Source organism: Vulpes vulpes, chromosome 8 (assembly GCF_048418805.1).
Source record: "Vulpes vulpes isolate BD-2025 chromosome 8, VulVul3, whole genome shotgun sequence".
In the NCBI taxonomy this organism is placed as follows: Eukaryota; Metazoa; Chordata; class Mammalia; order Carnivora; family Canidae; genus Vulpes; species Vulpes vulpes.
In genome coordinates this window covers 30,243,612-30,268,800 of record NC_132787.1, presented here as the reverse complement: position 1 = coordinate 30,268,800, position 25,189 = coordinate 30,243,612, and the positions used below count along the sequence as shown (strand labels likewise).

Here is a 25,189-nt window from a genome sequence, read left to right as displayed (position 1 = left end):
GATTAAGTTCTTTCATCTCTCATTGGTTTTCCTTTACATTTTCTGTCTTTGTTGAAAGTCTCCCTGAGGTCCTTCACTCATTTCTCAAATCCACTGAGTATGACCATTATTTTAAATTCTCTGTCATCATGGCCAACATGCACATGAGAAAATGCTCTGCATCACTTGCCATCAGGGAAATACAAATCAAAACCACAATGAGATACCACCTCACACCAGTGAGAATGGGGAAAATTAACAAGGCAGGAAACCACAAATGTTGGAGAGGATGTGGAGAAAAGGGAACCCTCTTGCACTGTTGGTGGGAATGTGAACTGGTGCAGCCGCTCTGGAAAACTGTGTGGAGGTTCCTCAAAGAGCTAAAAATAGACCTGCCCTACGACCCAGCAATTGCACTGTTGGGGATTTACCCCAAAGATACAGATGCAATGAAACGCTGGGACACCTGCACCCCGATGTTTCTAGCAGCAGTGTCCACAATAGCCAAACTGTGGAAGGAGCCTCGTGTCCATTGACAGATGAATGGAAAAAGAAGATGTGGTTTACGTATACAATGGAATATTACTCAGCCATTAGAAATGACCATTTGCTTCAACGTGGATGGAACTGGAGGGTATTATGCTGAGTGAAGTAAGTCAATTGGAGAAGGATAAACATTATATGTTCTCATTCATTTGGGGAATATAAATAATAGTGAAAGGGAATATAAGGGAAGGGAGAAGAAATGTGTGGGAAATATCAGAAAGGGAGACAGAACATAAAGACTCCTAACTCTGGGAAACGAACTAGGGGTGGTGGAAGGGGAGGAGGGCGGGGAGTGGGGGTGAATGGGTGACGGGCACTGAGGGGAGCACGTGACGGGATGAGCACTGGTATTATTCTGTATGTTGGTAAATTGAACACCAATAAAAAATAAATTTATTATAAAAAAAATAAATTCTCTGTCAGACGTGTTATTTTCATTTCATTTAGCTCTCTTGCTGTAATTTTGTCCTTTGATTTGGGACATATTCCTCTGTCTTCCTCATTTTGTCTAACTCTCTGTGTCTGTTTCTATGTGTTAGGAAAGTCAGCTGTGTCTCTTGCTCTTAAAAGTGGTGTCCTTGTGAAGAAGAGATCCTTTAGTGCCCTGAAGGGCAGTGTTCCTTGTTTACCAGGACCTGGCACTTTAGGGACATCTCCCATGTGTGTTGTATACACCCTGCTATTTTGGCTAAGCCACTTTTGCCTTCAGTCCAGTTGTCTGCAATGGCTGTCTTTGCCTATAGGCACAGGGTTTTGTCCCTGTGTTGTTACTGGGCCAGTCTGGGACCACTCTGGGCTTGAGTTGAGTCAGTCAAACCAGGCATTTGCCAGAGATGCAGTAGCACCGAATTGTAGGGCACTTTCCCTATGTTGTCTCCTGAGAAGTGCTCGTTAGTGGGTGGGGCCTGCAGTAGACCAGATGTCTGCCCCCAGCCCACTCCTGGGGCCACAGTTAGACTGGTGTGTGTGGTTATGTTTCCCTCTTCTCAAGAAAGGAATCACTTTGGGGTGGTGCTGGCCCCTCTCAGGGCTTCTTGCATACTGCCAAGCCTGTGGCAGCACTTTGAATGGGCTGTAGCCAAGGTTATATTGGAGCGGCAGGTCCACAGGAGAAAGCTGGCCTGTGGTGCACAGTGTTAACAAGCTTTGTACAGGTCTGCTGTACTTTAGAAAACTGCCACAGGACTAGAAGGGCGAGTCCTCAGGTGGGAGTAGGATGCACAGTGTTAGCAAGGTTTGCAGGAGTCTGCTATGGGAGGGGACCAGGAGAGGAGACCTAGCTGGAGGTGGACTATGCACAGGGAAATTTGGGGGCAGATGCTGTAAACAAGTTAGTTGGAAAGCATTGGCTGGCACTGGTTCCTACAGGTGTCCATGTGTCAGACAGAGGAGGGAAATGGCTACTAGCAGCTCTTCAGTTCTTGGAGAAATCTTCCAAGGATCCCTGACTCTCCAGCATATTTTCTGAGATTAGTAAACAAATCTTCCTTCCACATACCCTAGACATTTTTAAACTGCTGCTTCTGTGCTATATGTCACCAGGGGCTGTTTGTTGTGGTCTCTCTCTAAGGGCAGGACTCAGTTTCCTCTCTCCACTGCCCTCTGACTCTCCTAGAACTGATCCTGCTGATTTCTAAAGTGCAGATGTTAAGCTCTGCTGATTGTAAGGACTCATGAATTTAGGCCCCTCAGGCTTTCAAAGCCAGATGTTATGGGATTCATCTTCCCAGTCTGGGTTCCCGGTACCTAGGATGTTTGGTGTGAAAGTCTATTTCTCTCCTCTCTCTGCACCTGCATATCTCTGCCTCCTGAGAACAGTCTGGTGGTCCACCCTTCCTGCCTTCTTCCAGTGGCCTCTTCTCTGTATTTAGCTATGGGGAGTTTATTTTGCCAGTCTTCGGTTTTCTGGGTTATTTGATACCAATGTGGTTTTCATCTAGTTGTATTGTAGGAGGAGGTAAGCTTAGGATCTTCCTATTCTGCCATCTTCCCCAGAAGTCTGCTGTATTCTAGATTCTATTCACTGTTCCTGTTGACAAATTTGATTTTATTCTTATCACCATTATATAATGTGATCTCCTTTATTCTTCTTTGTGAAAGGTGGAAAAATTTTCTCATTGTCTTCAGGGTTCTAAAATTTCATAGACATGAACTTTGGTGGTATAGGCTTTTCATTTCTGCCATCACATTTTTAATTTCTAAGAGCTCCTTAGCCTTTTTTTTTTTTCTCCTTAGCTTTATAAATGTTTCTTTTCCCTCCCTCTCTCCTTCCCTTCTCCTTCCTGCCTTCCTGCCTTCCTGCCTTCCTTCCTGCCTGCCTTCCTGCCTTCCTGCCTGCCTTTCTGCCTGCCTTCCTTCTTTACTTCCTTCCATAGTCTCCATGCCCAACATGGATCGCAATGCAGGGATTGAACTCACAACTCAGAGATCAAGACTTGAGCTGAGATTGAGTTCAGATGCTTAACTGACTGAGCAACCCAGGCACTCCTAAATGTTTCTTTTTCTTAATAGCTTCCTTTTCTGATTTTGTGGGTGAGGATGTTACTTATACACATTTTCAAATTTTGTTCTGCTTCCTCCATGTTTTACTTCCTCTAAGTGTCCTCCATTCTGTCCTTTCTTCTCCCCTCTGGTTGTTTTTGCTTTGCCTCTTTCATGTTAGAAGATTTCCTCATATATCAGGTAATTCTATTTTGTCCATTTATATTTAAGAATGAGACATTTGTGTGGTAAGGATTTTAGTCTTGTTCAAAGAGGTGTCTCTTTTGCCCTTGGCTCATGGGAGGTAATCTTAAGTTCCTGAAATGTCATACCTTATAGAGTGTCTTTGTTTATTTGGGGGCTTTGGGCCAAGCCAGTTAGTCTAATAGTATGGTTCATGTTGAATGTTTTGGGTCAAGTGGTATCAGCTCTACCCCAAGGGGCTGGAGACTGAGGTCAGCCTCTAGGAACTAACCACATCTTTGTGACCAACCCCCAATAAAAACTCGGGACCCCAAGGCTCAGGTGAGCTTCCTTGGTTGGCAGTACTCTGCATATTCACACACATTGTTACTGGGAGGTGTTAATGCTGTCCATTGCTCCATCAAGAGAAGACAACTGGAAGCTCTACATTTGAAACTCCCCTGGACTTTGGCTCACATGTCTCTTCTCCTAGCTGAATTTAATCCATATGCTTTTGTTGAGATAAACTATCACCATGGGTGTAAAAGCTCTCTAGCTTCTGTTGAGTTCTGTAAACCTTCTAGTAAATTATTAAATCCGAGGTGGTCTTAGGGATCCATCCCCCAAACTTGCCATTGGCATCAGAAGTGAGGGTTGTCTTGTACATTTTTCCAAGCTTTGTAGCAGTTAAGAAGCTCATTAGAAACTTTCTGAGCATGGATGGGGCTTATAAACTGTAGAGCGATCTTGCTGGGCTGTTTCATTGAAAAGACTCCAACTTCACTGTCTGTGGGTCTTTTTTCTTGGTCTGGGCAGTTTCTGCAGAAATGAATCCTCCAGTATTTTTTTTGTTTTTGTTTTTCCTCCAGTATTTTTTAAAAGTATTTTATTTATTTATTCATGAGAGACACATAGGCAGAGAGAGAAGCAGGCTCCATGCAGGAGCCTGATATGGGACTTGATCCCGGGATTCTAGGATCATGCCCTGGGCCGAAGGCAGATGCTCAACCACTGAACCACCTGGGCATCCCGAATCCAATGAGTCTTCTGCTTAGGAGAGCATAAACCTAAATGCTAGTGTTTTCAGAGTTGAGTAGGAGGAGGATAATAGCACTGAATATTGATTTTCATTTATTCCTTTTATTTTTCTCTATAATAGTCTTTAAAATTTTTTTTTGTATATTTTTTTATTGGAGTTCGATTTGCCAACATATCGTATAACACCCAGTGCTCATCCTATCTCTCTATAACAGTCTTGACAACAGAAGCAGTACAAGGTATTGAGGGAGCACGTGAACAGGGACACCTAATGTACTTGGGGCATCAAAGAAAGAATCACAGAGAATATTTAAACAGATACCGATGGATGGGTCGAGGAAGCTAGCTAGGTGAGAATGGAGGGAATGGTATTTTAGACAGAGGCTCATAAATTTCTTTGAGTAGATGTGTCAGTATTACTTGGGAAGGGGTAGTACATAAGGTATCAGTTTGTTATAATGGTTCATATTATCAGAAATACAGTACCAGGGATATAATACCATAGGCAATTTTTAGTTTGAAGGGAATACATCTGTTGGTGTTTAATTCTGCTAACTAGTCAATAACAAATCTTTTTCAGATATATGTATAAAGGCATTGAGGACCTAAAGGAATTTTTGTTTAGGAGTCAAGATTTAAACTTACACATTAGGTATGTGTAGTTTGACTTCTCATGAAAAGTTGAGTATTTATATGAGTCATGCATTTTCTTGTTAATCTGTATTGATTCTTTGTTGACTTTACCTTCCAGATATCATGTGTTTTTTGTTTTGTAATGGTAATCTGGCCAACTAGAGTAGTTTTAAGTAGATACTGAAACTTAGATTAGCTATTGCTTATACCTGAGTATTTAGATGGCTTGAAGGACTTTTGAATTTACCTTTGGAATACTACGGCACAGTATTATACTTTTGGAAGAACTTTCAATGTCTTCCATTTTTCTATTGCATTAGATTTAATCTAGCGCTAATCTACCAATCTTCACCTTTCATGATATATTCCCAACTTGTCTTTCAGCCTTTGTTTCTATCTCTGTGTAAACAACCACAACAGAACAAAAACAACTGTGATTACTCCTGAATTAAATTTGTATTCTTTACCCCCAGTGTCTTGCTTAGAATGAGGCTCTTGCCTTCTCAGCCACCAATCCCCACCTTAGAGAATGCACATAAGTGTTCTAAGTTATACTTGTTCAGAATATCCCTTCAGGATATCCGCATTATATTTACATCTTCGTTTGACATTATAATTTGATATCAAAGACAAAAAAAGCCTACCTATTTGGCTCTGTTTTCCCCCATTTACCTTTCTTAAAAGCCATTTTATTAAAAAGTTTTATTTATTCAAGTCATCTCTACACCCAATGTGGGGTTCAAACTCACGACCCTGAGATCAAGATTTGCATGGTCTTATGACTGAGCCAGCCAAGTGCCCGTCTTTTAACTATATTAAACTAAGCTTTAGTTTTTCCCTCCCAGGGTTTTAAAGAAGTAAATGTTCATTATACAGAACTGGAAGAAATTTGACTATAGTTTTTCCCTTTTTCCATTCTACTGTATACACCAACTGATCAAATAAATTAATTGTGGTCCAGTATTTCAAATCTGGAGTATCTTGTGTGTAAATTTCGGGATTCTGTGTGACCTGATACCACCTTACCTATACAGCCATATATTTACTCTCAAACACACCTTTTTGCCATTGTTAGTATTCTGGGAACAAGCTGTAACATTCCTGTATTGGTCTATAGTTAATTTCTACTAATCTCTCAGGGAAAGTTGGCTTGCTGAAACCTTCTCTAGCCAGCCTAGAGTTCTCATTATGACAGAGTTGGAGTTAGAATGCAGTCTCTTGCCTTGTTTTGCACTGTCATGCTCTCTGCACTGTCATGCCTATTGCTCAGATTAATTGAATAAATCCTGTGGTTAAGGTAATCAGAGAAGACCTACATTGTCAAATCAGCCTTACTATGTTAAAACATTATAGGACACCTATTGAGTGCCTGATGTAGGGTCAGTGCATCATCACCTGTTATCCATGGTTTGCCAATTCCAAATCCAATGATGACCCATATCACAGAAGCAGAACATGAAATTCCTTTTTTTCCAGGGTAGTGCTGTGTATCCAGAGCTGACACCCCCATGAGTCTATGATTCTCCATCATTGCCAGTAAAGTATTAGGCCCCAGTTGATAGGCTATGGGTTTGGATTGTTACCACTATACTGTTGAAGTTTTATAGTAAAGTCACTTGGAACTATAGTAAATTAAAAATAAAGTAAGTGGGAAACTATTGGATATTTTAACTGCCTCTTTCTTTCACTTCTTGATTCAAGCTAAGAGTACATTTTTCAAACAGCTTTGATATGTGGATTGCTGAGGAAAACTATAGCATTCCAACCTGGCAGGTTAAGAGTTCTTTGAAATAGTTAATGAAATGCTTCATACTGGGAACCTAGTAGAAATACTTAGTTTCTGAAAAACCTTTTGATAATGCTTCCCTTAAGAGTTTAAGAAAAATGCCAACAGAGTAAAAAGTATTGCTTTTTTCATAGATTTGAACATATTTAAACAATAGAAAAAAAAATGTGAGTGAAAAGCTGCTGTGCATTCCCCAGAGAGGTCAGTCATTGGCTGACACCATTTTTATTATAGTACATGATATTTTCAATGCTAACAGAACTCTTTGGAAGACAGCTTAGAAAAACAATTGATGGATATAAACTTTTGAAAAACTAAAACATACACAAGCTTTGTAAATAACTTAAGCTGAATTTAAAAATATGGATATACCATCACATGATATTTAGCTTCTAGAGTTTCACTAATTTTTAAAAATAAATTTAATTGAACTATATCTTAGTCTGTCAAGGCTGCTATAACAGAGATACCATAGATTGGGTGACTTATAAACAGCAGAAGTTTATTTCTCACAGTTCTGCAGGATGGGGAGTCCAAGAATCAAGGCATCAGCAGACTTGGGGTCTGATGAGGACTGGCTTCCTCTTTGATGGGTGTTGTTTCACTGTAACTTCACATGGTCTCTGGGGCCTCTTTTATAAGAGCACTAATCCCGTTCTAAGGGCTTCATTCTTATGACTAATCAGTTGCTAAGGGCCCTACCTCCAAATGCTGTCACATCGGGGATTAGGTTTCAACATATGAATTTGTGTGTGTGTAAATGTGTGTGAGGGGAGATAACATAAACATGCATTCAGACTGTAGGACATATCTACAGTAAGATGTACTAATCTTAAATGTATAGATACTTATAGAGATGAGTTTCAGTATAATTTGGTTTATACATTTTTATTAGTGTTAAATATTTACATTGGAACTCTTAGTCTGCCATTTTATACTTGTGATACTGTTTGCTATGGGCACCTTGTCGTATTGGATTTTGTATGTTATGTATTACTATGAAATAAATGGCTCCCAAAATTAGTAACCTAAAACAATAAACATTTATTATCTCTCAGTTTTTGTGGGCCAAATTTGGGAGTTGTTTAGCTGTGTGGTTCTGGTTTGGGGCTCTCATGAGGGTTAGGTCAATTTATCAGCCAAAGCTGCAATCACCTGAAGGTTTACCTGGAGCTGGAGCTCTGCTTTCAAAGTGGCTCCTTCCCATGGTTGACAAATTAGTGTTGGCAACTGGCCAGAGCCCTCAGTTCACTGTTATGTGGACCTCACTCTAGGCCTCACCTGACTATCCTGTGTTGCAGCACCTGGCTTCTTTCAAAAAGAGTGCTCCAAAATAGTAATGCAAGAGCCACAATGTCTTTTATTACCAAATGGAAGTCATACCCTGATATTTCCCCAATATCTTAATGGTCATATGGGTGGGTCCATTCATTGTGGAAGGAACATGAATACCAGGAGATGAGAATCACTGGGGGCAATTTTGATGCCTATCATGGTTTCTCTTATTCATTATGATATTTATTTTAGCTTGCTTTTGTTTACTGTTAATTACTAAAAATTTCAAACATTCTGAAAAATAGAAGGATTAATGTAAATCACCCATAGATGCCAATCTCTTAGGGGTAATAATTTTTAGTGGTTTACAGTTTGCTTTGGCAATTTTTTTTTAATTTTTAATTTTTTAAATTAAAATTACAGACATCACGATATTTTATTTATAAATACTTGTTTGCATCTTTTAAGGAATAAAGATATTTTCTTACAACATCCCCATATCATTGTTGCAGTCACCAAATTTAAAATAATTCCCTGATATTATCTAATACTAAGTATTTAAATTTTTCCAGTTGTCCCCAAAATGTATTTTGTTGCTGGTTTGTTCAAGCCAGAATCTTATAAGACCATACATTATATTCAGTTTTTGTATTTATGGAGACAAGTAATCATCTGGAATAGCATTCATTTCTTTTACTGTCATGAGTTTGATGATTTGGAGTTATTTAACTTGTAGATTGCCCCAACTTTAGGATTTATCTGATTATTTCCTCATGATGTCATTTAACTTATTTTTTTCTCTTCTGTGTTCCCTTTAATTTAGAAGTCATATATTAGTTTGGGTTCTCTAGAAAAAGAGTCAGTAGTAGATATATGAATATAGATACAAATATAGATGAAGAGAGTTAATATAAGGAATTAGCTCGTGTAATTATGGAGTCTGAGAAGTCCAAGATAGGGTTAGTGAGCTAGAGATTTAGGGGAGCCAATGGTACAGTTCCAGTCCAAGTGTGAAGGACTGAGAGCCAAGAGAACTGATGGTATAAGTTCTAGTCCTAGTCCAAAGGTCTGTGACACAGGTGAGCAGATGGTCTAAGTTCCAGTCTGAGTCTGAGAGCCTGGAAACTAGACAAGCCAACAGTGTAAGTTCTGGTCCAAGTCCAAAGGCAAGAGAAGACCAATGTCCAAGTTCAAAGACAGGCAGAAAGAATTCTTTCTTACTCAGCCTTTTATTCTGTTGAGGCCATCAGCGGATTGGATGACACTCAGGCATATTGCAGAAGACAACCTCCTTTACTCAATCTGATTCAAGTGCTGATCCCATCCAGAAACACCCTTGTAAGACACACCCAGAAATTATGTTTAAACAAACACCTGGGCTCCATGTGGCCCAAAGTTGACATATAAGATTAGCTATCACATATTTAAAACTTGATTAGATTCAGATTAAACAGCTCTGGTAAGAGTACTTCATAAATGATGCTGTATATTTTATATTATATCATGAGGCTCATAATGAGTGTCTGGTTATCTCACTCTCAGTAATATTAAGTTTGATCATTTGTTTAAGGAGATTACAGTTGCATCTGCCAATTGTATAATTCCAGTTTATGCCTTTTGACCTACAGGTGATATATGAGGTGATATTTCCAGACCATGTGAGTATCTAGTTCCCCACAGATTTTTCACTCAGTGTCTTTTTTTTTTTTAAAGATTTTATTTTTTATTCATGAGAGACACACAGAGAGAGGCAGAGACATAGAGGAAGAAGCAGGTTCCCTGTGGGGAGCTTGATGTGAGACTCAATCCCAGGACCCAGGATCATGACCTGAGCCAAATGCAGACACTCAACCACTGAGCCACCCAGGATGCCCCTTTTGCATCCTGGTCTCTTGACAGCATTGATTTGTGCTGTCCTTGGCTCACTTTAACTCAGAGAATGTAGCAGAAGTGAGGTTTTCATAGCTTTTTCTATGATTTGGGGAGTTCTCAGCTCAGCTGCCTGTAAGAGGTTCAGCTACCCTGTTGAAGAAAACACCTGGAGAAGGAGAAGTTCTGGTCCTACATGGAGACCTATGTACTGTCCCAGCAGAGCTTGCCTGTACCCATTATTTAATTAAATATTGCAAAATAATGTAGTTTGTTTTAATTTGATTCACTGTGTTAAGTCCCACATTTTTCTTCTCCCTTCCCCTCAGATTCCAGTACTTCTTCCACAGGCTTTGCTGTTTTTGAATCCTTCTTCCTTGTCCCCAGATGTCCCTTCCTTCTGAAGTTTTCTCACCAGATGGTAGCTATGTGATGAATCTTGGTTAAATGAATGGCTCTAATTTTTTTGTTCTAGTGTATCAAGGCTTCCTCAAACTGCCAGTCCCCTTTCTCCAAAATACATATATTATCTTTAAGGATTTATTTATTTGAGAGAGAGAAAGAATGCAGGAGGAAGGGGCAGAGGAAGAGGGAGAGAGAATCTTAAGCAGACTCTTCACTGAGTGTGGAGCCCAACATGGGGCTTGATCTCACGACCCTGAAATCACAACCCAAGCCAAAACCAAGAGTTTTCTGCTCAACCAGATGTGCAACAAGGCCTCCCTATAATCTATGTGTTTTTATCATTGATTCCTCAAATGTTTATAGATGGTTTGCTACATGTCACTTAAATGCAGTGATGGGGAGCTGGGCTGGGGGAGGTAGAAATTCGTATACTAATGAAATGGTCTGAGTCTCAGCTCTGTGGAGGCTTCTCTTGTTGGCAACATCTAACTAGACAATTCAACAAACAGTCCAACATAATAACCACTAGATTATGGGCTTGTGCCTGATACATAGTAAACACCTAAATATTTGGTGAATGACTTGGGTAAGAATTGTGATTATATATTATCTGTTAAGGTTCTAGTGGAGCTCAGAAGGTTTTGTGATTGAAAGGCTTGTGAAAGTTGCTCAGGGTGACGTAGAGTAGGAATTTCAATAGGGGTGACGTAGTGTGCAAACTAGATACTTTTGACAGTGAAAAGAGGCATTAAAACACTTACTATAATTACAAATATTTATTAACTGACAAATTGTTTCTGTATTTTTAGTGATCCTTCTATTCAAGAGAAAATAGCTCTATTCAAAAACTTTTAAAAACACTTCATTCTGAAACAAAATATATTTATGTATATCAAAGCTAAAAAATGTATCCATCTTAATTATCTCAGCATTATGAAACAACATAAGTTGAGGCATTGCTCTGCTTTAACCAGTTTCTTAGCTATATCAATCTGTTGTGTCATTGGTATCTTTTTAAGACCAATGAAATTTTTAAAAAATAATTGAAACGTCCATCAATTTTTTTCAAGTTCCATCTTATGTTTCTTAAATTTTAAAATTCTTGACACCTTCAGTTGATTCTTCTCTGTGGAACATATCATTTCTAATTGAGAAAATATTCTCTTTATGGATGGTGAGGTATCTGGTAAGCTTAGAACAAATTCTGCAAGTAGAGGTTGTTCTTCTCATTTTTAAAAATTGAAATGTATAAATATTTTGGCACAAATAGTTTCACAGCTAATGTATTTTTTCCTCTTTTTTTAATTTTTAAAAAATTTTTTTTTAATTTTTATTTATTTATGATAGTCACAGAGAGAGAGAGAGAGAGGCAGAGACATAGGCGGATGGAGAAGCAGGCTCCATGCACCGGGAGCCCGACGTGGGATTCGATCCTGGGTCTCCAGGATCACGCCCTGGGCCAAAGGCAGGCGCTAAACTGCTGTGCCACCCAGGGATCCCTATTTTTTCCTCTTTGCTAAAGCAAAATAATATGTATTTTTATAAGACAAAAACTTGTCATATAAGATGTCTCTGTTTAAGGTTCTTTTGAAGAAGATTTTGCTAAATCTGAATACTGTAAAACCTCAAGACTTCTCCATTTCATTTCTTTCCAGTACAGGATATAAATGTATCCAGTTTAAAAGTGGAGTTTGTGGTAACTAGACTCCAAAGATGGATCAGGTGTCTGGGATCCGGGCTGCCCTTGACTCACCTTGACCAGAGAATGCAGCAGAAGTGAGGCTTTAATAGCTGTTTTTATGATTTGGGGAGCCATGAGCCACCTTGTAGGAGGTTCAGTTACTTTGTTTAGAAGGCACTTGGAGAGGGAGATGTCTGGTTCTGCATGGAGAAAGTGAAGGACACCAAGTGTCCTTGCAGAGCCCAGGCTTCTAGCTGCCTTCCCTAAGGCACCAGGTATGTGGGTGAAACTATGTGGCAGGTTTCGGCTCCGCTCAACCCACAGAATCAGGAGAAGTAACGCAAGGGTTGCTGATTTCAGCCATGACGTTGTGTGGTGGTTTGTTTTACAGCAGTAGATAATCAAAACAGATAAGCAGTGGTATTTGAAAGTGCAATTTTAGATCTTAAAAACAAAGCCTTATTTACTGGTTGAAATGCCCTCATTTAATTTGTTGAAATCTTGTCTTTACTTTTGTAGGGATATATTTTAGTGTCTTCCTGTTTGCAATGTTTACAAACAGTTGTCATCAGTAATTGTGGTTCACTAAGTTTCAAAAGCTGGAGGCTTTTGGTTTTTTATTTACTTAACAGTTTTTTTTCTTTAAAAAGATTTTCAACTGACTTTGAGAAACAATAAAGCCAACATTTAAAGGTCTTATTTACAAACTAGTTCAGGACTAGTTGTACATCAGCTGAGATTGACTGACAAAACGGTTCCTACTCTTCCAAGAGCCAAATGTTCTAATATTCAACTGATGATGATCAGTAGAGAGATAGTGCCTACTGCCAGGAAGAAGTATTTATTTTTAATTAAACATCAGCTTTCTCACAAAGATCAGGTAGTTCACTTATTCTGTGTGCATATAAAATATTTAAAATTTGACAGCTACAGCTTGCAGTTTGTTACAATGTGGAAGCTTATTTGGATGAAAATATAAATTATGTGTCTATCACAACCATATCCAAGTATATTTATGCTCCATAGGTTTCTTAATTTAATAAGAAATTTTTTTATCATGATACTATATTCCAACAAAATTTGTATCCATGTTATCATTGCAAAATCAAATAATTACATGTTCAACACCAACCTGTTAAACTGAATTTACAGTGGCAGCCCCAGTGATGTCAGATGTTTGACCTTCAACAAAATTGACTTCTAAAATTTTTCTTTGATTTAATAAATTCAATCTTTAAAATGAGCCAATATTTGAATTAATTTAACAGATTTTCTCCTTGAAACACCTGTGACTCTATGTAAGACTCGTATTTTCTAGTTGATTGTGAAATTCTGCTTCTAAGCAAACAAATTAATAACTTCTGCTTTACTTCTTATACTAGATTTGGATGTAAAAATGAGCTGTATTTTTTTTAATTTAATTTAATTTATTTTAATGAGCTGTATTTAGAGTACAGATCTTCCTCGACTTATGGTGGGGTCACGTTCTGATAAACCCATCACAAGTTGAACATATTGTAAGTGAAATGCATTTAACACACTAACCCACCAAACATCGTAGCTGAGTCTAGTCTACCTTAAATGTGCTCAGAACACTTATATTGTGTGGGCAGGATCATCTAACACAAAACCTACTTTATAGCAAAGTGTTGAGTAACTCGTGAAATATATTAAATACTGGACTGACATAAACAGAATGGTTGCAATGGGTACAGGATGGTTGTCACTATTGGTGGTTTACCTTTGTAACTACGTGACTGACCGGAAACTGTGGCTGCCACTGCCCAGCATTATGAGAGAGGATCCTACTACATTGATGCTAGCCTGGGAGGAGGTCAAAATTGCAAATTTGAAGTATGGTTCCTACTGAATGTGTATTACTTTTGCACCATTGTAAAATTGAAAAATTATAAATTGAACCATCGTAAGTTGGGGACCATCCATACTTCTTTTATCTAAATGGAAAGTCATGCTTCAGAGCTTTCTGTAACTGCTTCTTCTGAGGCTGTGTTAAAATTGCCATCTTTAAGCACAGGCTTCTTAACATAACTGCTAATTTTTGCAGTATGTAAAGATGCTTTTTAGCAGATTTGGGTCTTGGAGTCAGTGATATCTCTGTAGAGCTGTGTTGGCACGTGATAAATGTTGAAAAGCATTTTGTGCAAATTATAGATCATCAACTTTTCAGAGAAGTGGAAATTCAGAATTTAATATTTCATTAAGCATACTTTTTTGGAGATCATTGTTGCTAATATATATTTTTTTCAAAATAAAAAGGGCTAACCCTAAATATGTTTAGCTATATAGAATATAAAAACGACAAAAGTGGGGCGCCTGGGTGGCTCAGTCAGTTAAGCATCTACCTTCAGCTTAGGGCATGATCCAAAATCCTGGGATCAAGCCCCACATGGATTCCCTGCTCAGCAGGGAGTCTGCTTCTCCCTCTGCTCCCAGCATACGTTCTCTCTTATTATTTCTGTGGCTCTCTCTCTCTCTCTCTCTCTCTCTCAAATAAATAAATAAAAATCTTTAAATTTTTTTTTAAAAAATGACAAAAGCATTGCTTTCGATTAGTTCTCCTCTAGGAGTTTAGATATTCCCCATACATATTCCATATTCATGTTACCTACAGATTGTCATACTTCTCATGCCCTACCGACTGGTGGCATGGGGTATCTATATCTCTTGTGGGCTTGGGCCGAGGCCAGAGCACAGCTGACTGGTATATTCACATGACTGCAGGGACACAAGAGCATTGCAAACTTCTACCCCTACCCAAGACAGGAAGGAGTTAGCCGTTGCTAACCACAAATATTACAAGAACCCTCAGTTGTCAGTAAATGCCTTGTGTGCTGGAAGTGTTAGTTTTGCCCTATCTGGGAGCCAGGGGAGGAGTCGAGTTTTGGTCTCCTTACAGAGTGAACCACATGTTCAAACAAGGTTTCTGTTCCCTGCACTTTCCTCTAAAACTATTACTAGAGAATGTGGTAGAAGTTGGGGGTCTGTGAAACCCACTCTGGTTTATGATGTTTATGAAAAAATGAAATATAGGGTGCCTAGGTGGTTCAGTCGGTTGGGCATCTGCCTTCAGCTCAGGTCATGATCTCAGGGTCCTGGGAACTAGTTCTGTGTCAGGCTCCCTGCTCAGTGGGAAGTCTGCTTTTCCCTCTCCTACATGCTCATCTCCTTTTGCTCTATCTCCTTTGCTCTCTCTCTCTCTTTCTCAAATAAATAAATAAATAAATAAATAAATAAATAAATAAATATTTTTAAAAATATATGAGCCATAGAAGCAAATGCTAAACTGAATGGGACAGGAGGTGTAAACCAGGGTGATGGGGTCCAGAAGCTAGTGAGGACCAGAAGCTCAGCAGATAGAACGGATTGGGAAGAGTAGTCAGTTTTACTGTTGTGGTCAGAGCATGGAGACAGAGGGATCAGCTCTGATGGTTTGTGCCAGTCTGTGAACTCTCCCACACAGAGACTTACCTGAGGATACTTGTGGGTACTGAGCAGATGGAATTCTTCCTTGAATTTTGTGCTCTGTGAACCTTGGAGCTGCTTCTGGAATATCAGCTTTTCTTGGACACTTCATTCTCCCGATGGCACCAGAGAATGAGCAGCTCATATTTGTTTGAAGGCCAATTTTAAAGACAGAAATGCTACAGTTGGTGCACTGATGAGATTTTGACCATTCTCTCCTCCTCACTACTATTGTTCTGGTTCAAGCTACCACTTGCTGTTGCTTGAGCCTCCTAATTGGCTTCCCCTTAGCAGCCAGAGGGACTTTTTAAAATGTAAATCTAAATCAGATCGTTTCATTCCCCTGCACAGAGTTCTCTGAAGACTTCCTGTCTCACATCTGAAGTCCTTTCCATGCTGAAAACGTCCTTCTTGAGGGGCTTTCAAACGTTATGGGCATGCCTCACAACAGGCCACGTATTTTATATTGCCACACAGTACATGCCTACGTATGTATAATTGAAACAACATTTCTGTAAATGACCCTTACTTGTATTATATATAAGGTGTCCTGATGTTTTCCATTTTATTGTTTCTTCTTCTTTTCAAAAAGTACTAGTTGCAGCTGACAAACTTGTGATTTCATGACAGGTCCATGGGTCATGATTCTCAGTTTGGAGAACATTTTACTATATGATCTGGTCCTTGCCTGCCTCTCAGACTTTAACTCTGCCACTCCCAGTCCCCCTGGCTTACTGTCCTCCAGTTAAGCCCTTCTTTGCCATAAATATGACATGTTCGCTCTTACTTGAGGGCTTTTGCATTTGCTCTTCTCTCTGCCTAGAACACTGTTTCCCCTGGTTGATGGTTTTATATGGAGCTCTGCTCAAGTGTTTCCTTATCAGAGACTCTCCCTGACCATGCCCATCTCTGCATTCTCCATTCTCTTATCCTATATAACTTTTCACTGTAGCCCACGGATACTGTGTAATATATTCAGTATACATTTATATGTTTGTCTCATTTCATTAGAAGAAGCTCTGTGAGAGTACTGATTTTGTTTTCTCACTCACTGCTGAATCTGCTGAACCTAGAGCAGTGCTGGCACCATCGTGTGCTAGTTGAATGAATGAATAAATGTAATTCACAGCCAGATATGGACTGACCAAACTTTCTAGGAGCAGAGTTCCAAACCTGTATCCTATCTTATGCTTAAGCTACTGATTTTGGGTCAGAGAACCCTATAAACTCTGTGAGCAGACCTGATGCCATTTGGTCTGAGAATTTTAGAATCCTGTCTGCCTTGCCTGGAAGGAGAATGTGATCTTGGGGAAAGTCTAGACCTTTGACCCTATAGACTCCTTCACTATGGGAAAGGGCATTGGTCTGCAAGGGCCAGCATGGGCCTGTCTCACCCAGATGTGATATTTGTGTCACTCAGGATTTATATAATAATCAGGTTCTTTCTGGTAGCCCAGGGTGCTCATGTTTAGTGATCTTCTTTATGGGAGCAGTAATGATGGTGTTCTGATTATATTATCATTTCTGCCTAGTATCATGCAGCTGAGTCAGGCTGGATTGATGGAAGCCCTCAGTGGCAGAGTTTGGGCATGACAGGTCTGGAGTTTGAAATGCCCCAGGGAGGTGTTGTCCTACGCTGATGCCTGGATTATAGGTAGCAACAGCCATCTTGCTGGTTTACTTTCTATTGTCTCTTTTCTACCTGTCCTGTGCACTGCTGCCTGGCAGTGCCTCTTAATTCAAAAGTTAAGTATATTTTGTTTTTACTGCTCAATAAGGTAATGCATGCTCTTGGTAAAAAATTTCAGTGTTATGGAACTATATATAACATGAGAAAGTAGAAATCTTTTTTTTTTTTCCTTTTTACAAAGTAGAAATCTTATGTAATTCTAGCTCTGAAGAGAAACTCTTCTATCAATTTGGTATATATTCTATTATTTTTTTTACCCATGTAGCAACAGATATATGTTTTATACTTGTATTTTTGTTTTTTGTAAACATTTTTATTTTAGAAATCACTGCTGTACAGGCTACTTGTTTTCACCGAGTCAAGTATCATAATTGGTTTTCCATGACAGTGCTTACTCATCTACCTCATTCTTTTTAATAATGGGTCATAGTCTACCTTATGGATCTGCTATATTTGAAGCCATCATGGATCTTGGTGTCACTTGCAACAATACTAGCATAAATATTTTTCCATATTTGCACTTGCATATTTGTGTAAGTATTTCTATGGGACCTATTCTGCATGCTGATTATTTTTAGGAAATACTTCTTTAATTCTATTACAGTTTGCTTTAGAAATCTTTGATGGCTCTCATCACTTGCAGGATAAAGTCTAGACCAGTGCTGTTTAATAGAAATATAATATACAACATGAAGTAATTTAAAATTTCCTGGAGTGCACATTATAAAAGGTGAAAAGAAACAAGTGAAAATAATTTTAATAGCTTTTTATTTAACCAGATATAACCTAGATACCATATTTTGAGTGTATAAGCAATATCAAAACATAATTACAGAAGGGTGCCTGGGTGGCCTAGTCAGTTGAGCATTGACTGACTCTTGATCTCAGCTCAGGTCTTGATGTAAGGGTTGTGAGTTCAAGGCCCACATTGGGCACCATGCTGAGCTTAAAAATAAAAAACATAATTACAGAAATATTTTGTATTCTTTTTTTTTTTGTACTAAATCTTTGAAATCTGCTGAGTACTTTACACTTAAAGCACATCTCAAAATTGGACTGTTCCACATTTCAAATGCTCAGATGGCCACATGTGACCAGTGGCTACTGATTGGATAGCACAGATCTAGACTCCTTTCTCTGGTACTTAAGCTTTATAAGGAAGCCACAGTGAATCAAATAGGGCCAACTTGCCTGTGCTCCTGACACTCTTGTTTCCTATAAACTTTCAGCACTTCCTCTTTATTTTTCCTGAATCCTGCCCATGGTTTGGTAGGGTTTTTCAGCACTGTTGACATTTGGGGCCAGTTAATTCTCTAGGATTGGACTGTTCCATTGGTCCTGAGCCTGTTAACGGCAGTGCCCTTGGTTAGGAATGCCCGGGATGCTAACTTGGGCATATCACTTGTGGCAAATTCCATAGACGGTTCCCCTACTCGGCCTCCTCTTTATGGGTGGGCTGTCTCTTCTGGTTCTTATTTTGACTTCAGGACACACACTTCAGCAAAAACCATCAGGGAACTTGAGGAACAGTATTTATTACTCACAAGTCCTGGAGAGTGCAAGTGTATCCAAGAGCTGCACTGTGAGGTTTCGGGCAGAAAGAGCAAGTGTGCACAGGCAAGCAATGACCTGAGTCTTTATTAGGGTCTGAGGGTGGGATGTCTAGGGTTTTGTGGGTTAACTCTTTATTAGCTAATTTAAAGCTAAAGAGCAGGAATTGCAGTATGAGAAGGGGAAGCAGGGTCACTTGAGCAGGCAGTTATCTAGGTTACCCAGAGCTTTCTGAAAGAGGAACCTTCGTGTGTGGGGGCTGTCTAGTTCATAGTAGCAATGTCATGCGGCTAGCCATATGTTTATTCAGGATGAATGTCTTTTGAAATGGATGCCTCAGCAATAAAAAGCTTAATGTCAGGAACTATACTACAATTAGAAAGCTTAATATCAGGCACTTACACTATTGAGAGACTATTAGCAGCATCCCTGACTTCTACCCACTAGGTGCAAGTGGCATTTTCCTACCAGCTGTGACAACCACAAATGTCTCTAGACTGAGAACCTCTGCTTTAGCCTCAATCTCACATCTCCACTTATCTACTAAGAGGGGTGTGTGTGTGTGTGTGTGTGTGTGTGTGTGTGTGTGTGAACTGGATGAGCCTACTCTGGCCTTCCATTTCCTGAGCTTGACTTATTGTCCAGCCAGTGTGGTAAGTGTATGTGACAGGGAAAAAGCCTTTTATGATCAGATGTTTGAGAAATGCTGAATTAAAGAAAATTCCGCATTTCTTTCCTGTGGGACTTTGTCATAGAATCTAATGTGCTAAATGCTTTATGCATCTCATGTCCATCTAGTACAGTCCAAAAATGCTTTATGCATCTCCAAGAGAAGCTAACTCACCTAGCATGTCCCAAACTCACTTACCATTGTAATAGAAATTTATCACTTTTTGGCTTTCCAGCAACTAACATGTGTCCTCTTTGTATTGGGTCATTCTATCTAACTTACATAGATCAGGTTGGTGGCACTACAGAGGAAGGAATGGACCTTCCCTCTTCCCTGCTCCACACAAGCATGCATGGTTCAGGCTTTGGATGCTTCCATATGGAACTTGAGGCTGAGTGAGGTGGAGTGAGAGGCTGTTGGTGTAAAATACTGACGTTCTTCTAGCTTACTGTCTTTGGTCCTTGTCTGTTTCCTGAGCTTGGTTTTCCAGTCTCTTCTCAGTTACCTGAGCTTTTACCACCCTTCCCTTTTTGTTCCAGTCACTAAAGTCAATTTTCACCATTTTTAACGGAAAGGTTCCTGACTGACATGACCAGTAGAACTAGTTGGAAATGTTGGTTACAAGCATTGATTTTTGTCCCCATATGTTGGCTTACATTTTATATTTTTCAACTCTTCCCATTCTGTGCCTTTATTCCCTAAGCTTTTTCAGGACAGCAGCAACCTACTTAGTGCCACTGCATTTCTCACATCCTGTCACCCCGTGCCTGCTCTCCAGAGGTGCTAAATGCAGAGGCATTAGGACTTGTGGTAGGTGGGTACTTTACTGTACTAAAGGCTTGTGGTTCTCTAGCGACATAACTGCAGCCACCACCTGCTGCTGAGCCTGTGAGGCTGGTCACTGAGTAATTACAGGTACCCTGGGAACAAGTGGAACAGAAGTAAGCAAACTGGAGATTGCACCGAACAGTATTTGGATGTCAGAATAATTGACTAGGTTCTGCTTTTATTTTTTTTAAAGATTTTGTTTATTTATTCATGAGACACACACACACACAGAGAGAGAGAGGGGCAGAGACACAGGCAGAGGGAGAAGCAGGCCCCATGCAGGGAGGCCGACGTGGGACTCGATCCCAGGACTCCAGGCTTACACCCTGAGTCGAAAGTAGAGCTCAACCACTGAGCCATCCAGGCGTCCCTAGGTTCTGCTTTTAATGCCTAGCTTAACTGACAGGTAATAGCTGTTGGTCGAGAAGGGGAATAATGACAAAAATTAATTAGTGAAGAGCAGCAAAAGCTGGGAAAGGGCTGATATCTCAAGGAGGGATGAAGGGTAAGAGAAAAGTGGGAAAATCTTAAAATACCATATGATGCTGTGTGTGAAGCCAGGTGCAAGAGCACAGATGCCTGTAATGTGAACCCAGACTCTCTTCCACTGTGATCATGTGTTCTGAGAAAATGTTATAATCTATGTGGCTATGGACATAAGACATACTGGAAATGACAGTCAGAGGGAAGAGGAGTGTAAGCAGAAAATATTCAAGGCTGGTATCAAAGGATCAAGTGAACAGATCATGTTGGCCTTCGGTTTGGTGCCTGACATCTATTCTGAAGTATTTTAGGGAGTGTAGTAAACTCATTATTCACCTGGACTCAGACTGATATCCTAAAGAAAGGTCTAGATGGAGAATGTATGTGGGATGGGAGTTGTAGATTAGGGTCAAAGTAGCTGTGGGAGACGTCATAGTAGTAAGGCTCTGTGAGTGGTGGCAATATATGCTGTCAGGTTGTTGGTGTCATGGTTTCTAGACCATCTGTCTAGGTTCTAAGAATTAGGCTTACACAGTAGTATGTTGGACAAGTTGGCTCATGTCCACTAGGGGCATGGATCCCCTAGAGAGCTCACCCAGGGCTTATTGGATGGTAGACTAGACTTTGGGAAAAAAAATTAATTCTAGTTTCTACCTGTTAGTAAGGATGAGGCTCTCAGCATGGTATCTGTCTTGTATCTTTGGTTAGGAATTGAATAAGGCTGAGTCTGCTCATTTACATATGTTGAATATCTTTGAGGCTGAATGGTTCAGGCATGCCCTGACATCCAGGGCTCTTTTTTTCTAGCCATGCTAACCTTTTCCAAGGCTAAGATCAAATACTAGACATGATCAAGTTGATATTTCACTGGTTTCAGTGTCTGAGGTAAAAAAAAAATAAATGTACTATGATGCAAGGGGCTTATTGAGCAACTATTTCTGTGCTGGGCACTTGCACATATGGGAAGGTGTGACTGATTCCTGGGAAGTTGCAAATTAGAATTGAAAATAACCAGAAAAAATGAAAAGAGAAAACATGGGAAATTTAATCTTTCTTTTCCCAAATTTAGGAGAAATAATCTCTAATAAATTATCACAATTTATTTTTCTCCATTAGGAACAAAGGTAAAATCGAAATACAAAATAAACCTCATTTTACAAAGTTATCATTTGGTGTTACATGGTTTAGGAATATTGTGAAGATGTGCAAGAACATCCATGGAAGTACCAATGGAAGTGACAAAAAGACTATATGGTGGATTTGTAGAGAAGATGATTTGTCTCCACTGAGGCATAGGAAAAATAATAATAAAAAATTGTGAGAAGAGTATTTGAGAGCAAATTTATAACTGACGGAAGGGCCTGAAAGCCAACCAAATGACATACTAAGAGACACAGTAGGGTATTTTTTCATGGGAGAGTTTTGAGAAAAGAATATTATCGCCGTCCAATTATGGCTTCATGTCTCTTCTTCCCAAAGGCACGTGTACTTGAAACCCCTCTTGGCCCCATAAGAGAAGATTCTATGGTACTGATGAGATTGTGTGCATTAGAATCACTTCTCCTGGAAAGGAGACGCTAAAGGGTACTCGAATAAAATATTAAAAATTATGAAGGACATAACAAAGGCCAATCAGCCCTTTCTTTTCCCTAGACCCCATAATAAGAGAACAAGGGTTATTTGATGAAATTAAAGAGTAGCAAATTAAGTGCTAATAAAATGAGATAGTCACTTATATAATTCATTACCATGGGAGGTCACAGAGGCAAATTTTGTGGCTGGATTAAATATGGGGCCGGATAATTTTATGACCACTAATGATATTTTTAACAGTGGAGGCTGATATTGCCAGATAAGTAATCCTATTACATCCTCCAGTAGGTGGTTTGCAGGGACCTCTAGCAAGCGGTGTCTCAGAAGTGTGAGAGCAGGCCTTGTGTGTTCTAACCTTTGGTGGGGAATTGTACTAAAAATTAGTTTTTAAGGCAGATGCCCTTAGGTATTGCGTTCATGTTTCAGTCCCGGCTTCTCTTATGAAGATCCACAAGTTCTTTAATCAGAAGCAGTTGAGGTGCAGAGTTTCATCTCTTAAGACGAATAAGTTGCAGAGACCTAGTGTACAGCACTGTGACTAATGTTTTGTGTTTTTTTTTTAAAGATTTTATTTCTTTATTAGAGAGAGAGAGAGAGAGAGAGAAAGTGAGCCTGGGGAGGAACAAAGGGAGAGGGACAAGCAGACTCCCTGCTGAGCATGGAGCCAGGCTATAAGGGGCTTCATCCCAGGACCCTGACTGAGATCATAACCTTAGTCAGACACTCAGCTGACTGAGCCACCCAGGCACCCCCAATGTGACTATTGTTAACAAAACTGTATTGTATGGTTGAATTCTGCTGAGAGAGTAGATCTTAAATGTTCTTAGCCCACACAAAAAAGAAAGAAAGAAAAAAAAGAACATGGGAAATGTGTCAAGTGATAGATAATTAGCTCGATTGTGGTGATTTTTTCACCATGTAGATGTGTATCAAAACATCAAGATGTATATCTTAAACATATATAATTTTTGTCAATTATACTTCAGTAAAGCTGGAGGGGGGAGGTAAACACTAATTTTTTTTTTTTTTTTTTTTTTTTTTTAAGAAAAAGTAGTTGAGAAAGATACTGCCCAGATTTTGATCATTTCTGGTCTTGGAGAACCACTCATTTTATTTATTGATTGCCACCCATGTGTCAGGCACTTTGCTTAGAGTTTTAAAAATCTGTTGGGAATATAAACAATTTGACAAATCAGTGCATTCAGAATTAGGGACTACACTAAAGATAGACGCTAAGGTAGCATTAAGTGCAAAGAAGCAAAGGAATAGTTCAACTTGTGTGGGTGAGAGAAGATTCACAGAGAAGGTGGCCTTTGAACTAAGTCTTAAGGGTTGAGGAGGAGTTAACCGTATTGGCAAGATAACGAAGGGCAGAAGGAACCACCAGCATGCACAGATCCAGAGACAGAAGGTGACATCATTGCCAGTGAAAGCTGTGCCACAGGGTTGGAGGGGCAGAGAAGGAGAAGAGGGGTCCTCTGAGGGCAAAGGGAGCCAGATGGTGAAGTCTTGGATTGCCTGAGATGTCTCTCCAGTAGCAGTACTTCCAGTGGTGGCAGTGTGTGTAGGGAGTAGAGAAGAGGTGGGGAGGGGCTTTATGACAGATAAAGGAAAGCCTCTCAAAGCCTTGCCCCACAGATAGGCGTCCCTGTTTTGGCCACTGTCAAAGGTTGCTTCATGAAAAGCCTTATATTTCACACAACTCTACCTCATTGTTACTATCTCCCAGAAACGATCTTTGCCATAAGCCTAATCACCATTCATTATTAGTGTTTTTTTTTTTTTTTTATAAAAGAATCTCCCCTGCCTTTGGGTAGAGAGGGGTTCTTATAGGTCTTATAAGTTAGGATGAGTCTGGTGTATCTGTTTGGTCTTATTTCTTTGGGCTTTACCTAGAACCCATCTTTGGGTGCAAAAGAAAAGGCAGGTTTCGTTTGCTTGACCTTAGACTCCCTTTTTCTCTGTGATTTTGGCTCAGCAGATGAGCAGGAAAACATACAGTGTCTTTTGAGGAGCAGATGGATTGAAATGTTAAAAACCTGTTTTGTTAAATGATTTCGGCTAACAAAATAATTTAATTAGGGAAAAAAAGCATCCAGACTCTGCTCCTTATTCAGTGATATTTAAATAAGTATATCATTATTAATCACTCAGACTCTGACTTGGAATTTCTACAATATTAATATTGATAGGCAGAATCAATTGGAAACGAATGTCTTTTGTAGAAATGTGGTCTTATTTTTATGGTGGATACAAATACTGTATTATTATTATTATTATTATTATTATTATTATTATTATTTGTGTTGTTACATAGTGCAATATGCAGTTAGTAGTTTTCTCCACCACATTACAGAGAATTGTGTATGGGAGTCCCCTCTTATTTGTGGGGAATGTGCTCTAAGACCAACCCCAGGGGATGCCTGAAAGTGTAAACAGCATTGAACATATATACTATGTTTTTCCCTATTCATACACATGTATGATAAATTTTAGTTTTTCAGTTAGGCACAGTAAGAGATTAACAACAGTAATTAATAATAAAATACAACAGTTATAACAATATGGCATAGTAAAAGTTATGTGAATGTGGTCTCTGGAATACTCTTTTGTATTGTAGTCACCCTTTTTGTGATGATGTGAGATGATAAAATGCCTACCTCATGAGAGGAAATGAGGTGAATGATATAGGCATTGTGATGTAACATCAGGCTACTATTCGCCTTCTGATTTACCTCAGAAGGAGGATTATCTGTTCTTGGGCTGCAGTTGACCATAGGTAACTGAAATTGCAGAAAGCAAAATTGTGGATAATTGGGGCTATTTCCTTTTCCATAGTAGTTTTTTAAGTCTCTTCTAAGAAGAAGTTGCTAGAGGGATATAAAAAGGAAGTTAGTTGTAGAAGGTAGAAGAGGTTATTAGAAGGATATAAAAGTTACATATATATATGTTAGTTATAGAAGATAAATGGGTATGTGTTCAGTTTACTGTGAGGTCACCTATGTAATAGGGTGT

At 39.3% G+C, this 25,189-nt stretch overlaps 1 protein-coding gene across 2 annotated transcripts in view; it reads left to right on the top strand.

Annotated features, from left to right (window-relative positions):
* The window catches only part of DERA (deoxyribose-phosphate aldolase), a 119,711-nt gene that overhangs the window by 25,980 nt on the left and 68,542 nt on the right, over window positions 1-25,189 (top strand). The gene's annotated exons all lie outside the window — the stretch shown is intronic.